The sequence below is a fragment of the Calliopsis andreniformis genome, chromosome 4 (genome assembly GCF_051401765.1).
Source record: "Calliopsis andreniformis isolate RMS-2024a chromosome 4, iyCalAndr_principal, whole genome shotgun sequence".
Taxonomy (NCBI): domain Eukaryota; kingdom Metazoa; phylum Arthropoda; class Insecta; order Hymenoptera; family Andrenidae; genus Calliopsis; species Calliopsis andreniformis.
Window position 1 is genome coordinate 2,392,525 of NC_135065.1, and position 13,277 is coordinate 2,405,801.

Consider the following 13,277-nt stretch of genomic DNA (forward strand, 5'->3'; position numbering starts at 1 on the left):
TTGCTTGATAATTTCGAGAACAACTTCGACAGCTTCGAGAGTTTCTAATGCAAAAATCTAATAAATGTTCCATTTCTAGATCCTTCAAAAAATAAAAACGCAACAAAATATATCTCTCCTCAGAAAAACACTTAATGTAATCTGCTCCGCTGACACGATGAGCTCTCAAACAATAGACCTGTATTGTTGCCACGATTCACATTGTCAACTATTAAACATTACACATTAAATACCTCAAATGGATAGGAAAACGATTTTTTCCCTTCGTGGCAGCATGCTTGTTTATATACAACAGATATACTCTACTATTTAACCCGTGGTTACAGTACATGTAGAGGGTGTTTGATTATAACTGTAAGAAATTTCAAAGGGTGATTCTATATTTTAAAATAAGACAAAAATGTGTTTGGAATTTCATTTCCGCGGCATTAAATGTTGAGAAAATGTTTAAAATACGCTTGAAGTGTGTCTGGCTTGGGCTTATTCTACTGCCAATGTGTATAGTCAGGTCAGACGCAGCGAAAACAGTAGAATAAGTTCCAAGTCAAACACAACGAAAATAATAGAATTAATATTATCTCCAGTACACGTTTCAGACGCATTTTAAGCGTTTTAATAACTTAATTAATAATTCGAAAAAAACTCCAAACGTAATTCCGTCTTATTTTAGCATGTAGAATCACCCCTTAAAATTTGTTACATATGCTGTCGAAAACCCTATATACATGCATGTTGCCTAGAAGGGCTTGAAGGAAATAAGCGAGAAATGTTTGTAAGTAAACTTAACATTCTTTAACAGCTTAAACAAAGAGCGCTATGTAGTGAATTTACGATGTAGTGAAGGTTTGGTACCTTTAATAAGTAAGTAAATGATACCAATAACTGTTCCACTATTCATTATCTTGCAGATCAGTGTAACCTTATTGACACTTATTTAAACTCGAGTTTTCTCCTGAAATAGAATCTCGACGTATTCTGCAAGAGCCTCTATGCAAACTTTTGACTTTATTGAAATTGAAACGTGCGTACATTACTGTAATATATTTTCAAAGTCTCTACAAATATCTATGACTGTAATAGCTCAGTAAAGGGCATTAACAAAATTTGTTCACTTAAAAATAAGGGTTCAAGAAAGCATAAGTCCATCACACAGCACTGAAGTTCAAAACTTCAAACGTCAATATCTATGCATCAAGTAAGACAGGAAACAGATACACTTTTGAAGATTCAAATAAACCGACACAATGACCAATTACGCTCATTTCATTCTCTGGACGAACTCAGTTTAAATGGGGTACCGTTGGACGAGCAAAAGGTTGAAAATAACACGACCGGTGCAGCGAGATGAGAGAAAGGTGGACTTTACGGTACCAATTGATGGTCTTCCTTTCTCCCGCGCCAATCGAACAAGATGGAAAGAGAAACGGGATAAGACCCACGCCGCATTCTTGCAGCTTGTGCAAAAGAAAAACCAGTGAGAGTCATGTGCGAGTTCAAAGTTGTATTAACAAACTGTTCGGGTTAGCCTTCAATCAGAACAATCTAATGATACCTGACAAAACGTTTATTTCGTTTCTATCGAGAGCCTCTGATTCCTCAACTTTATGGACTGATCTGAACGACTGGTTTATGTACTCTGACTTAGGCGTCTCTAGAACCTTCCAGTTATAGGAATCCTTCCTAGAATGTTTAGGAATCTCTATCGCTGCTATATCTTATACTCGGTGTATCTAGGAATATAGATATTTGAGACTGCAGGACAAAACGATTTATGTCACTTTATCCAAAAATTCGAGTTAAGGCCTTAATTGAAATCTAAAATATAGAATTTGTATTTTCAGAAGGAAGGAAGGACGTTAAAAGAATTTTTTTCACTTAAGAATAAGGGTTCTAGAAAACAGACGTCTTCGAAAATGATATGTGACTTAGATCACTTTGCCTTATTACAGATAGTAAGATTCTGTTTCATATTTATTGGCTCTACTCCATAAGCGAAAAACTATTAAGATTTAAATTACTTGATGAACTTGTTCCTACATGAACACTTGCATGATTTCCGTATATACAACTATAATTTGACTACTATTCAAATATTTAAGCAGCCAACCCTTGAATGATTGCAATACACATATAATACAATTAAGGTAGGTGACACCAATTTCACCAGTGCTCTCAAATTTACTACCCATGAGAAATTCATTAACTCAATATTCAAATCGCAAGTTAACGTTAGTGTAAGATTTGCTGAGAGAGAAAATTTCGTTTTACAACGTTTCAACCAAGAATTACAATATGTTGGTGACTAAATGTTTTCGTAAAACGTAACATGATGACAACATGACTTACACGAAGCTCTTTGTTAATAAGATTTGTCTTGTTTTGTATGCAAATTTGGTACTAAAACAGACAATCCTTTCAGTTTGACTAGTAGTCCTCTGAAGAGGAATTCTCTTAGACCAAGTTAGCAACCCTTTCCTCTACGATATGGTGAAATTACGTACCCCGTGTATTGGAATTTCGCTTGTTGCAGACTTTTACTATTTTATTCTAAACTATGATTAAAAATCCCTTTTATGCACAATAATGTCAAAGTGTCATAAAGTGGCAGACTCTAAGCTTTCTGAAATATACAATATTTTGACTGCATACGTATTTAGAAATATTATACAACGTTTTAAATGTTAGCATGGCGAATTTGGGGTCACCTACCTCATTATAGGTACTAGTTAAACATGAGAGACATGGATTTAAAATTCACAAATTTATTCAACCGCGTGGTTATCAAACAATTTACATGATATAACACTTGCTCTGAAATCATATTTTTGAGATATTAAGATTGTTTTAATAGTTTCTAAACGATGCCAAACTTATAATTTTAACAAATTTTCTGGGAAGTCATATTCATGTTTTACGAAATGAACTTTATTTACAAATATCGTAAGCTACAGTGATCTAATGTGGAAGTCAGCAAATTAAGGTTCGCAGGTAAATCTGATTCGCAACTAAATTCAATGCAATTATTGTACTTTCAAAATATTTTCTAAAAAAAAAGAATTCCATTCACCTGGTAGTGAACAACAGATAGTATAAGTAGTTCCACTTATAAATATATTTTAATCTCGTCAATGAAACATTTATGGAAACATTTTTTATTTTATAAGTAGGTACTTACTTAAATCATAATCTTACGAGAAGAACTGCCAAACTATAAATCATATTTTTTAATAGTCCTTAACTACTTTATAGAATTCAAGCCGAATTCACCAATATCCACCAATATCACATACTTAGCCACCAATACACAATATTTTACAAATTTTACAAATAATAGAAACAAAAAATGATAATATAATAAACTTACTGCAATTATTAACAAAAAGTAGTACCTAGTAAAACTAATGTAAAAGAATCTGTGAAGACGAAAATCGAGCTTTAACTTTTTTTTATTAAATAGCTTTAATTGTTAATATCTTGGAAACTATTGTGTGTTGGCAGCTAAAAAGGCTATTGGCGTGTTTGGATTGACAAATTCTATAAACTGAGTAAGTGACATTAAAAAGTGAGACTGACGCTTGGAAAGTTCTACTCGTTAATCTCTACTTTTTGAATGCAAAACTTAAAAATATCTAATATCTAGCCCTTCACAAAGAAAACTTTCTTCATCCCTAATCTAATATAAACTAATAATCGAGATTAAATATTTAAAATTTGTTTATAGTATTTCAATACTCATAAAAGTATTTATCAAATACTCAGATATTACATTACTCGAATAGCTACAGTTCTAGCAATGTTCGAAGTTTGTTCATAACATTGAAATGTTTATAAAATATTTAAGTATTAAATAAATTTCCATGAGATAGCTGTACCCTCAATATGTACATAACTCGATTAAGTATTTAACGTAAACTGTCGCTACCATTTGTCATCTCTGACGCGCAGTTTATTTTCAAGAATCGTCCAGAAACCTGATCCCAACGACTGGTGAAACTTGCCACTGAATTCTATAAGTTCTTCGTTGTTTCTCTCCCCAAAAGGGAGATCTTCCGAAACGAGTTAGCGTTATTTTCATTCGTTCTCGATTTTAACAATATCCGTACCCTAGTTTCTACCAAATTATTCGTTTCTTGTCACTGTAACAAGTAAAATATTGAGAACACTTTTTCACTGAAATTTTTTATGCTCAAGCGAACACTGCCAGAATGAAATCATGAGATCCTGTTTTATAACGCTTTCTTCTTCCCTTTGCGATTTTATTTGGAACTGTTAATAATAAATACTTTATTCGAATTGATTAGTGCCTTTTTTAGCCAGGCAGAACTTGTAACGCATAAATAAAATAAGATGGACAGTTCAATGTTCAGTTTAATGTTATATTCGCTTTCATTGAGAATATTTTTTTTCAATGAGAATGAACGAAAACGATTTACATATCATGAGAAGTACTTTTTTATATTATATAGTACAACGTAAAATAGTCTCAATGAAGATTATCAGGAGTGTGTTTACGGTGCTCTAACATGTAAAAAATTGTCTCTTCGCTTGGGGGATTCCTTTAAGACGTATGGTTGACAAAAATGCACTTTCACTATTTCGCGATATAGCAGGAAAAGTGGAAGTAGCGAAGTCTTCAGTTCATACTAAAGAAAAGAAAATCATAAGGCAATTTTGAGTACACGTTTCTGCGAATCGTGAAGTTCGTGCTTTCACATTACGCGATGCTTCATTTTGATTGAAAATTTATTCGTAATGGATTATAGAAGCATAAAGAAACTATCAAAACGAAGTGAACGGTATAAATTAAGATAAACTGTAAACTGGAACAAGTAAAACGTAAAAAAGAAGAGAAGCCATGTTATTCTCAAGAAAAGTGGGAGGAGTAGAGAAAGAGAAAGGAAAAGAGGAGTATCATTCTCGTCGAATTTTTGACAGTAGGTGGGTCAACCCTCAAACCAGCTTTCATCCGAAAGTGTGCGGAGAAAGTATTCGCATTTCTTTGTTAGAAACAATTTTCGCGGATCATTGGAGTAACCTTGATTATCGCTTGTAAATCACATATAGAGAATACATCGAAAAAATTAATGAGTATGTATTTAGTTTAGTTCTATGTATTGTGTAACGTGTAGTTCTATGCATTTCACGTAGAGTGTTGAAATTATTTGAAGATGATTAAATGTAAAATTATAATATTCTTCAACTCACCGATTTAATTATTCAAAAATGTATTTCAGTAAGTATCAATTGATTGTTTTCATTCACAATTTTAAATAATAAAATTTTAGTGTCAATGTTCAAATAATCTAAGACAAGTGGTTTATTTAAAATAATTTAAACTTTTAGCAGACTGATTTGATCTAATATCTTAATTTTTAAATACGTATTGGATTATTTATTCTTACAGGTATATATGTATAACTACACATTAATAATCGATTCCTTTACTTATTCATAGTTATACTGTTTCCATTTTTAAATTTAATGCTTTTAAAAGAAGTATCATGATGTTAGAAATACAATTATAACAAATTAATTTCTTTTTGAAAAATTCGATAATTCTGTGATAATCTAATGAAAATCGCCTTACCAGGAAACGTGTTAAACATCAAACTATTAATATGCAATATTTACTTATGAGTAAATGAGTGCCAAATAAGAAATACATATAAGTAATGTAAAACATTTTCAAAATATCTCAACATTTTACGACTTATATGTAGATATACACAACATTCCCTCACGTTATATGTCTTTCAAAATTCAGAAATGTTGCTCCTGAGTCCTATTAAATAATAATCATAGGGTAATGAATGCAGCTCTTAATTAAAATTTCTAACAGAAATTATAGTAGTTTCGTTTTTCCTTGCAAGTGGTATTCCATGCAAACCTCAATTACAGAAGATTGCACTTAGATGAAGCAGGAGTACAAGTGACCTACCGAAATACGTTTCAAGAGAAAGTAGTTATGTATGTACATATTTTTAAAGAATTTGCATACTTTGCTTGAGCAACTCGTGTACCAATAATTCCAGACGGAATGATGCAGAATAGATAGTACTCTTTCCTCAATTTCATAAAAAGTTATATAATTTTTGAAATTGAAAATACAAGCCTAATCAATAAATCCTTGTATATGTATATTACAATATGAACGAAATTTGTTTCAATATCCTCCAATTTCGAATTACATAGTACAGATATTTTTATTTAAAAAAGCTATCATTAACAATAAAATTAAAAAACAAATCCTAGATCATATATATTATTATTAGGTGTTGTGAAAAATATTTATTTATAATAAATAATTGTAAATAAACATTTCAACTTTGTCCAGCTAATATATATTTCAATAAGAAAAGCTAAAATATAAAATAAAATAAGAGGAAAAATTTATAAAAAATATTTTAAACAGGTGCCTACATACTTTCGTAATATCGTATACAAATATTATTGCAAAGTATGTACCATAGAAAAATATTTCATTAAAATTTCAACGAATAGTATTTTAAGATAATACAAATTCTTTTACAACAAAAAAATTAAATATAGCCATATTTAAGGTCCAAGGTATTGACATAAAATTATTTTATTTACTTCAAATCTGAATGTAAAGATGAAATATTATTTATCTATAACATGAGTCTCGAATTAAATATTATCAGCTTATACATAAAGTATATTTTTAATTTACATTATTTTTATGAAAATTATTGCAAAATCTCTCCATCTCTATATGTTTGTTTATTATATTATAGGTTAGGTATATTCTAGCTGCAAAAAAAAGACAAAGTCTAAGGTACATTTTACACGTACAAGCTAGTATAATGAAGTGAAAGGAGGAATGTCCTATGATGCAGTAATGTAAATAAAATGAGAATAAAGAAATTGTTCAGCATTATCATTAGCAAATCGTGTGTTTATTGCACGGGAACCGAGACGGCCTTCAGGCCAACCTTCATCTACAAGTTTTAGGTGAAAGTCGTCCTTAACCTTCGCATGCTGCCTAAAGCCATTTCATTGCCGTTTCAGTCTCTTCCGACAAGCCTGTCTACCTAAGTAGTAAGGTACTTCAGCTTACACTTCCCGCTCCCCCCACCATCACCTACCATATGTGTTTCTACCGAGAAATGTCTCATGTATTTCGCGTAAAGAAATCGCACGTATTTCTTCCATAGTTGGCAGCTGTTCTTTCATTCGATTTCTTGAATCAAGTTTAAGAGTAGAGGTGGGTTGACATCTAATTATTGAATTCTCGAAACTCGAATCTGGGACTTTGTAATGTTCCAAAACTCCCAAAATTTTGGAAACACGAAACTCCAAACTCGAAACTCATGAATCTTAAAGTGTTGTTTTTGTTTTATGAGAGGAATATTTAGTTTTAAGGAGTCTTGATAAAATTTTTCGTATGAATCTTGATTGATCATAATTAAACAGGAATGTATACGACATATTACATGTTAATATAGTCCAAATTCTTGTTTAGGAATATTACATTCGAACTCTTTCTCCGCTACTTTTTTTTTCTATCAGTTAGTGGATGTACTGGAAAGCTTTTTCTACAAATATTGCTGATGGTAGCTTAATATAATATTTTTTTATAATTTTTTAAAATTTGAATACTTTTTGGATTTAAAAAATTTTAAATCACAAAAATGTACTAACTTTTGAATCCACGAAACTGTTTTAGGCTTCGAGGTTTTGCCTTTTTGAAGAATCCAACCATATTCAAGATATTCATAAATACTTAATCCAATTCAGACCCTAGCTACGCTATTTTTATTCTTTTCTTCATTAAGTTTTCTCCATTGTTTTGTTAATACAGTCTTACAAAATTATGGAAAACACTTAGTCTCAGGTCTGGGTCCAATTTAAATGAATGAAATAAATAAACAAATAGAGAATTTGTTCATGAAATATAAGATAGAAGAACATCAAGATTTTTAGATGCAGTAATTTCCTTCCTGTGAGAAAGTTTGTCATTTTTATTTCTAATAGTGTAATAATAATATATTTTCTCTTATTTATTTTCTTTTATATGTTATATAGGATGTAATGAAAATAGACGAAATTAGGTTTCAGGTTTCGTTTTCAAGTTATTAATTGTTAAGAAAATGCCACAGATACACGTGAAATATGTCTGATTCGAAACTTATTCTATTGATGTCGATGTGTCTGACCTGGCTAGTGCACACTGATAGAATAAGTTTCAATTGAAACATATTTTACACGAATTTTAGACGTTTTTGCAATAATTAATAATTCTGAAATAGAGCCTCAGAAGAACAAGAAAAAAACTGTGCAATAAATACAAAAATGAATTAAAAGTAATATTTTCTTCAAGTTGCAGTTACTGTTAGAGTGATTAAATTTTTAGTAGATGTAGCGTGGTAGACAACGTGTTAAACTAAATTTTTATCTCCATCTTGAAGTATAGAGTGTTCGACAATAGATGTAAAAAGTTTTAAGGAGTCATTGTACATGTTAAAATAAGATGAAGTTGCGTTTGAAGCTTCATGTCGGGGTTGAAACGTTTAAAAACGTTTAAAATTCGTGTGAAATGTGTCTGACTCAGGACTTATTCTTCTGACTTCGCTGGGTCTAATCGTGTAGATTAGTTGCAGACTAATACATATCAGTAGTAAAATAAGTCCCAAGTCAGGCATAACAATTAATAACTCTGAAACAAAGGTTCAAATGCAATTTGTCATTCTTAATTTTCGTCCTATTCTAACCCCTTAACACTTCTGTAGTCAAGCACTCTACATCAAGGATAATACGACTTATATAATCATAAAATGAACTTATTATCAAACTTCAAGGAACTATTTATCAAATAGAAAACTGAATATCTCGAGAGCCATTAACTTGCAAGTATGCGTGGTTATTATCTCGAAGTTTGGCTTCTTCAACAATTTCAATACTCTTGGAACGTTGTCGAGGTCAACTTCAACATATAACCACATGTATAGGAAAACCATATACGTTTACTACAAGTTTTTAAACCATTTTTATAGGTTCTATTAGTCACTCAAGTTTCGACTAATCGTTCTGAAATACATCGTGCGCGTAGTTGAGGTGGGTGTTGTCGCGCCTATACATAAAGTTGCACTTGAATGACGCCTGCAAGTAGATCGAGGTTAAAGATTTCTATGCCCGAAGGTTAAGGATGTCTCTCAGCGCGGTGTCTAAATCAGTTCAAGAGGGACACTTGAAAGGTTCTCCAATTTTACGTAAGTTGAACGAACTTGTTCTGCATTGCATATTTCACTTCTGCCTGGTGTCGAAAGTGACTTCCGCCGATGAAATGATTCGTTGCATTCCTAGAGACAATGGCGATTCTATCCTAACTAAAGGGAAATCTGCAAGTAAAATGCTTGATACGTATCGCTCAAAAGATCTCGTTGATCAAATTTGCCTATCAAAACTGGTATTAATAGAAAAGATATATCTTTTTATAGCCACCGCCTTTATAGAAAGACGTAAACATTGATTCTAAATTGAAAGATTGATTTTGAAAGTGGTAGAAATAATAAATTGTAAAAATAAAGGAAATACTGATTCCCACTTTTTCTATCTTCTCTAAACTCTTCAAAGTACTTTATGTAAATATGAAACAATTATGACAATACTAATGCAAGAAATAATCTATAGAAATTAACGAAATATTGTAAAATACTTTTTGTTTATTAGATTCTATACATTTATGTAATCATAAATTTTAATAGAAAATAGAACATCATTATATTGTAGCTCTTAGCTTACTAGAGAAAGCATCACCAAATTAATAAAATAATGTATTAAAAACAATTTTATTTAAAATGAGTATCACTATAAAAAATTGTTAGAAATTCTGACGAGCGAAAAGTGGTAAGTAATGTGTTACGTAAAGAGAATAAACAAAAATCATTGTGTACATTTAATCTGCCAATAACTTAAAAGTGTCTTCCCATAGCAAATTTCTTAACAACCCCAAAGAGTGTACGTAGATTTTTCCTGTTTTTCTCCAGTTATAAAAGTTAAATTCAATTTTAACTATTAGTGTCAATGAGTCAATAAACCCATCTATGGTTGCCAAGTTTCATTTCCTTCTAGCACGCAATAGCTTCTTTATAGTTGTACTCATCACCACGATTCGAAGAAGCCAATACCTGAGAATTACTTTCTTAAAATGGTTTCGTACTCAATGATAAGCAACGCATTAATGTCACGTAACAGATACGAGGGGTTTTCTACATTTCACGAAATGAAAATAGCAAGATTGACCTAGGGTATAAGGATGCGCACAATAGGGAAATTCTTAAAGATAAAATTTGAAATCTTCCTATCACTTATTGAATTGAAATTTATTATCGGTGGATAAGAGAAAGATTTCACAAACGCGAGTTTCAATTTTAGGATAAGATTTAAAAACAACATTTGCTGAATCTCGCCCACTATGCCACTTTGTAAAAGAAGAAGAAAAAAGTATTTGATATCCGTAAGTAACTGTCTGTGTATGATTCATGGTACAATAAAGATGTATTATATTCTTAATTGATCAATTGTTCAACTAATGTCTTGTTATGACTGAAAGCTCAAAAACCTCCTTCTATCATTCTTCCTCCTAAATTCCTAAATGCATACCTAAATATTCCTCAAACAAAGTACTTACAATATGTGGATTTTTAATTGACAATTGGTGTAAAACCTGGGAAAATGAAACCGGTGGGAAGATTTGCAAATTACAGTGGCATTCAGACGCAGGAGAGTTCTTTACATTTACCTTTTCGTTGCTCCAGTTTCCATGAGAATTGGTCTCTGATGTCGCTGTCACGTTCACTATCCATATAACCGCAGCCACCTATAAACAACAACAAAACCATGATTTATATACTAATACCAACAAATTGTTTCTTTTTATACTACCTTCACGCTAACGAGAAAGTAGACTCATCGCGTCGTACAATGCAATATACAGTTAGGAAAGAATATAATGACTACAGAATAGATAAAATAATTTTAAAAAATATAGTAAACTTAGTTTGGATATTTGGAAATGTAGGAACCTCGAAATCTCGTGAAATTCAAATTTTTCGTAATTCCAAATTCTCGATATACAGATAAGAAAAAACTATCCAAGTTTAAAGAAATTATAAAAAAATGTCGTATCAAGACACCATCAACAGTATCATCTGAAAGACTTTTCAGATTGATAGAGGAAAGAAGTAGATAAGATCCAGAAAAAATTCAGATGTTAATGTTCCTGAACAAGAAAATGGATTACATATTTTTGTATATTTTTATGTTTTTTGTTTTTGTTTTTGTTTTGTTTAACTATGGTTAATAAAGATCAATACAAAAATTTTGTTCAGAGTTCAGTTCTTGAAACAAAATATTCATCTTACATGACAAAGACAGCACTTCGAGTTTCGGGAAATTCAAAATTTTACAAAGATTCGAATTCGAATTTAGAAAATTTAAATATTACGTTCCAACCCACCACTACTTATACTACTGTATATATGGATCTTTCAATGTTAATCATTACCCATTTAGCTGTGAGAAAGTATCATTATTTATATAAAAATTGCTGGTATCCTGTATATAGTTTTTAACTAAATGGTTTTTTAATGAAATAGCTAAAGGTTAAAATTATATTAATCGATTATTGTCTAGCTTGTAGAAGCTGAAAAATACGCAAATGCTTTATATAGGTACACGAAAGGAATATTTAACCACGCTCACCGTCTATTATACTAGATATTTTGAAAAGGAATTGTTAAAAATTTTGATTTTAGAAAATTGATGGCTTATTCGAAATGGCTTTTACCGCGAGTAATTTAAACAAAATAACTCAAACAATTGTGGAATTACGTTACATATGTACTTCACTAAGAGAAATTACATGTGCTTTCATTATAATAAGTAATGAGAAAGAATGTCTTTATAAGGCATAAGTTAATCGTGTTGTGTTATATAACTCTTTGCATTCAGCGTTGTATACAATTGGTGTATGTATACATTATCATTTTAAACTAGAAAATTCAAATAATAAAACTTTTCTTAACAGTCGTATCCAATAAAAATAATTATAGTATGCTTATAGGTGTACGTACAGTTTTAGAAGTAATTATCAGATCAATATCAGCAGGTAACGATACTATTTAGCAAAAATTTATATTTTTTAATCAAATGGAATAACACAGCAGTAAATTGTCTTTTTAAAAGCTTATACAATGAAAAAAATATTTATACAGTCTAATAGTCTAAAGGTAAAATAAAGAGATTTGTTCCTGGAACATTTTATCTTCGAAATAAATAACCGAAATCAATCGACTAAATTCGTTAATTTAAGTATTCATAAATTCTATAACTTTATTATTTCAAGTATCCAAGATTTTCGAGTTAAATTTTTGTAATTTAGCTTAGTTCACATTTAAAAGTTCAGATGAGAAATGAAATGAATTAAACAGAATTGGAAACTTACAAAATAGAGTTTCATGTCTATTTGCATGTTGATTACTCAATCGATGAGGATCCTGTATATGCCCTTCTTACGCTTAGTGGTACAGGATGTTCTCTATTCACTTGCACGCCTGCCAATCCTCTGGAACCTCGATCCGATGCACGCACTTCGGACAGAAACAGTGTACTACTTCGCCCCGACGCGATACACTTGACTTAACTGGTAGCTCCAGTTATCCCCACGCATCAAAGGAGTCCGAAGAGAGCTATGACCACCTTTAAAGATCCCTCAAGCAGCATCTGACGTACGATCCTTGCCTCTGTACATACACACAAAGTGTTACGATGAAGGTTTAAAAATAATTGAACTGACGAGTTGAACAGTACAAATCCAAAAATTACATTCTGAGATATTTGATCCCAACGTGAAGTTTTCTGCATTTTAAATATCTGGACCCCGGAGCCAGAGTGTATTAAGTCCACTTGGTTTTTGTGTGTCTTAATGCACTTTGGCTCTAGCGTTCAGATATAGTTTTGAGATTATTCGAAACTGACTAATTTTGGACTTGTACTGTTCTTCATCTCATCGATTTAATTCATTTCGAACTTTTATTTTGAGAAGTAAATGGATGTGATATTAGTACTTTAAAAGCAGATCTTTTGAGACTGCACATACGTACACACTTATTTTAGCCTCAGATGCATTAATCGTAATGTCTTTGATAAATACTCATTTCCTGGTTTCTGTTTTAATTTAGATTTTTTAAAGCTCACTGAAAATGCTTTATTTTCATGAACCCTTTTGTTACTGGAAATAAAACAAATAACAAAAC